Source organism: Oncorhynchus nerka, linkage group LG26, assembly GCF_034236695.1.
Source record: "Oncorhynchus nerka isolate Pitt River linkage group LG26, Oner_Uvic_2.0, whole genome shotgun sequence".
Taxonomy (NCBI): Eukaryota; Metazoa; Chordata; class Actinopteri; order Salmoniformes; family Salmonidae; genus Oncorhynchus; species Oncorhynchus nerka.
In genome coordinates this window covers 26,582,721-26,587,775 of record NC_088421.1, presented here as the reverse complement: position 1 = coordinate 26,587,775, position 5,055 = coordinate 26,582,721, and the positions used below count along the sequence as shown (strand labels likewise).

Genomic DNA, 5,055 nt, shown 5'->3' with positions numbered 1-5,055 from the left:
ACACACCTACTCATTGCAGGGTTTTTCTTGATTTGTACTATTTTCTACATTGTAGAATAATAGTGAAGACATCACAACTATGAAATAACACATATTGAATCATGAAGTAACCAAAAAAAGTGTTAAAACAACTCAAAATATATTTGAGATTTTAGATTCTTCAAAGTAGCCACCCTTTGCCTTGATGACAGTTTGCACACTCTTGGTATTCTCTCAACCAGCTTCACCTGGAATGCATTTCCAACAGTCTTGAAGGAGTTCCCACATATGTTGAACACTTGTTGGCGGCTTTTCCTTCACTCTGCGGTCCAACTCATCCCAAACCATCTCAATTGGGTTGAGGCCGGGTGATTGTGATGTCATCTGATGCAGCACTCCATTGCTCCCCTTCTTGGTCAAAGCCTGAAGGTGTGTTGGGTCATTGTCCTGTTGAAAAACAAATGATTGTCCCACTAAGCCCAAACCAGATGGGATGGTGTATCGCTGCAGAATGCTGTGGTAGCCATGGTGGTTAAGTGTGCCTTGAATTCTAAATAAATCACCGACAGTGTCAACAGCAAAGCACCCCCACACAATTACACCTCCTCCTCCATGCTTCACGGTGGGAACCACACATGCGGAGATAATCCGTTCACCTACTCTGCATCTCACAAAGACACGGCATTTGGAACCAAAAATCTCAAATTTGAACTCAGACCAATGGACAGATTTCCACCGGTCTAATGTCCATTGCTTGTGTTTTTTGGCCCAAAAATCTCTTCTTCTTATTGGTGTCCTTTGGTAGTGGTTTCTTTGCAGCAATTCGACCATGAAGGCCTGATTCACGCAATCTCCTCTGAACAGTTGATGTTGAGATGTGTCTGTTACTTGAACTCTGAAGCAATTATTTGGGCTGAAATTTGAGAAAATATAGAAAATAATAAAAATATAGAAAAACCCTGCAATGAGTAGGTGTGTCCAAAGTTTTGACTGGTGCTGAATGTGTATTTTAACCCAATTATGGTTGAATTAAAGAAGTTTAAACTGCAGATCAGTGGGCAGCCAGTGAAAAATGGCTCTTGGCTGCACAGTGGCTGCACAGTGCGGATCAAGGGCCTGATTAATGCGAGGGCTTACAGGGTCTGAATCCCTGGGGCCCAAGCCCGTAGGGGGCCCTTGATGCAGAATGTAGGTAGCCTGCTTCTGCTCTGCTAATCATCAGATGGGGGCCCATTTGGGTAACAAGGGGGAGGTTGCCCTCCTTTCCCCCACCGCCCTTCGCCAGAGCGAGAGGCCACAGTTCATGGATGTTTGCGGTTCACCGACAACCCCTGATCCCCCTCGGACACAGCCGACGCACCTGCAACATCCATTAATGGCCATCTATGTAAACTCTAACATTGATTTATCCTGCAATAGATGTTGTTCAACCTTCTAATGCTGCTTAAAGGGAAAGTAATCCAAAAGTAACTGAAAGTAATCAGATTACATTACTGAGTTTGGATAATCCAAACGTTATGTCACTGATTACAATTTTGGACAGGTAACTAGCAACTGTAATGGATTGCATTTCGAAAGTAACCTACCCAAACCTGCTCCCAACACATTCTCAACTTATTCCCACAACAGAATGCCTTCAAACACATTTTAAATGAAGAAAGTTACATACATAACATTATTGTGTATACTTTTTTATTTGATTTCAATACAAAGCAAACCCACAATATTGCCCTCAAAGGCAAAAGCAGTAGCTATGTAAAAAAGTAACTGCAAAATCTGACTTCAAAGTCTTTTCTGTCTAGACAGAGAGCAATTTTGGGTACTTCATGATATATTCTGATCGACTTGCTTGTTCTTGTGTCAGGAAACTAAATGTCACATTAATCAGAGAATATACCTGGCCATTACAACAGATCAAATATACACTGCTCAAAAAAATTAAGGGAACACTAAAATAACACATCCTAGATCTGAATGAATGAAATATTCTTATTAAATACTTTTTTCTTTACATAGTTGAATGTGCTGACAACAAAATCACACAAAAATGATCAATGGAAATCAAATTTATCAACCCATGGAGGTCTGGATTTGGAGTCACACTCAAAATTAAAGTGGAAAACCACACTACAGGCTGATCCAACTTTGATGTAATGTCCTTAAAACAAGTCAAAATGAGGCTCAGTAGACCTCCCTACAACGCCTGGGCATGCTCCTGATGAGGTGGCGGATGGTCTCCTGAGGGATCTCCTCCTAGACCTGGACTAAATCATCCGCCAACTACTGGAAAGTCTGTGGTGCAACGTGGCGTTGGTGGATGGAGCGAGACATGATGTCCCAGATGTGCTCAATTGGATTCAGGTCTGGGGAACGGGCGGGTCAGTCCATAGCATCAATGCCTTCCTCTTGCAGGAACTGCTGACACACTCCAGCCACATGAGGTCTAGCATTGTCTTGCATTAGGAGGAACCCAGGGCCAACAGCACCAGCATATGGTCTCACATAGGGTCTGAGGATCTCATCCCGGTACCTAATGGCAGTCAGGCTACCTCTGGCAAGCACATGGAGGGCTGTGCGGCCCCCCAAAGAAATGCCACCCCACACCATGACTGACCCACCGCCAAACCGGTCATGCTGGAGGATGTTGCAGGCAGCAGAACGTTCTCCACGGCGTCTCCAGACTCTGTCCCGTCTGTCACGTGCTCAGTGTGAACCTGCTTTCATCTGTGAAGAGCACAGGGCGCCAGTGGCGAATTTGCTAATCTTGGTGTTCTCTGGCAAATGCCAAACGTCCTGCACGGTGTTGGGCTGTAAGCACAACCCCCACCTGTGGACGTCGGGCCCTCATACCACCCTCGTGGAGTCTGTTTCTGACCGTTTGAGCAGACACATGCACATTTGTGGCCTGCTGGAGGTCATTTTGCAGGGCTCTGGCAGTGCTCCTCCTGCTCCTCCTTGCACAAAGGCGGAGGTAGCGGTCCTGCTGCTGGGTTGTTGCCCTCCTACGGCCTCCTCCATGTCTCCTGATGTACTGGCCTGTCTCCTGGTAGCGCCTCCATGCTCAGGACACTATGCTGACAGACACAGCAAACCTTCTTGCCACATCTCGCATTGATGTGCCATCCTGGATGAGCTGCACTACCTGAGCCACTTGTGTGGGTTGTAGACTCCGTCTCATGCTACCACTAGAGTGAAAGCACCGCCAGCATTCAAAAGTGACTAAAACATCAGCCAGGAAGTATAGGATCTGAGAAGTGGTCTGTGGTCACCACCTGCAGAACCACTCCTTTATTGGGGGTGTCTTGCTAATTGCCTATAATTTCCACCTGTTGTCTATTCCATTTGCACAACAGCATGTGAAATTTATTGTCAATCAGTGTTGCTTCCTAAGTGGACAGTTTGATTTCACAGAAGTGTGATTGACTTGGAGTTACATTGTGTTGTTGAAGTGTTCCCTTTATTTTTTTGAGCAGTGTATTTGACGAATTCGCAGTTACTGCACTTTTACTGCACTTTGCCCTTGTAGGGCAGAATAGCCTAACATTTTTAGGCAATCACCTTTGACCTAATATTGAGTTTCTTGGCTCTAGGTATGTTTAACATAGACATGATGTCATATTACAATGAACTGTATGTCCAAGAACAATAAGCTCTAGTCTACTGCTGAATCAAGGGTTTCCACCACTATTTACATACGTGTGTTAGAAATGATTCCTTCCAATTTAGCTTAGGCTTCACAGGCCGCAGCCTAAAGTGGATCAGGCAGAAATCTGCTCAGTTGCTGAAACAATTCATGCACCTAACCCAGTGCCATTTGGATCAGATTGGTTGTGACCTGGTATTGCTGTTTCTGATGGACAAATTGGCACGGTCTACAGGCATGGTTAATAGGAAAGACACATCAATTAACTTTGAAGAACTTCCTCCACCTGAACAACTTAGAGTATTCATCCTCACTCATGCTCTGTAGATACTGAGCCAACTTCTCCGGTTTGGAGAAATCATCCACATGGACAAAGGCATCACCTGGGATGAACTTCTCATAAACCTGCTTGGGCGGTCCTAGGGCAACTGGCACAGAGCCCAACTTCATGGCATTGAACAGTTTCTCAGTCATGTAGTCAGGGTGTTCTCTCGTATTGTCAAATGACAAGTAGAATTTACAGCTGGCCACTGTGCTTGTATATTCTTCATGACTAATTTGCTTGTTATTAAAGTGGACTCCATATGTGTTGATAGTTATGAACTTGCTCAGGAGTTGGTCATATTTGACCCTATAATGGTTCCCGTTCCAGTTGCTTACAATCCAGCAGTTTGTAACCTTCTTCTCAATGGGTAGGTCTTCCTCAATCTCACTGTTCTTGAAGACTAATCTCTTGCACACATTAATGTCAGCATTCCAACAGTAGTTGAACGTCACGTTGAAGAGTTTCCCCAGTCCAGATGTCTTACGTGTGTTCATTGGCGACTCAAAATTCATCCACACCCATTTGTGGAAGGTGGGCCTGGGGTTCTTGGGGCAGGTTGGATAAATCCTCTTGGATCTCTCTGTGGTTGCATGAGAACGGCGTCCCCTTGACTGTACAGCTCCCTGTCCACTGTCAGATGACAGCCTTCGATGTTGAACGTTTGACCTGCAGGATGTGAGTTCAAAGTGATATTTGAAGTGCCAGAACCAGACCAGTAGTATGGTGTCTTTGTCTTGTGACCTGGGTTGAACTGGAGAGAGATCTTTCGATGCCTCTGACTGTACCTTTGTATGGCATGGTGACAGCCCATTGTAGAACATAGTTAGGGCACAGCCGATCACAATGCCGATGAAGACATAATGATGTGCGTTGAGAGTTGGCTTCATCAGACATTGGAAAATAAAATAAGACATTGATGACTTTATAGATTATGTAAATATACAAAACTAATCCTTTCAGGGTTTCCTTCTGAGGAAAGAAGTTCACTTCCAACTACAGTCTAATCAATTCACAAATTGGACTTGACTCTTACGGAGGAATTCCTTGTCCAATTCAACAGTCAGGAATTTAAAGGGATTTGATCCCAAACTCAAATTGCATTAAATCA

At 44.4% G+C, this 5,055-nt stretch overlaps 1 pseudogene; it reads right to left on the bottom strand.

Moving 5' to 3' along the window:
• Nucleotides 1–3,691: 3,691 nt before the first annotated feature.
• Nucleotides 3,692–4,834, bottom strand: LOC115110932 (4-galactosyl-N-acetylglucosaminide 3-alpha-L-fucosyltransferase 9-like; annotated as a pseudogene).
• Nucleotides 4,835–5,055: the final 221 nt, after the last annotated feature.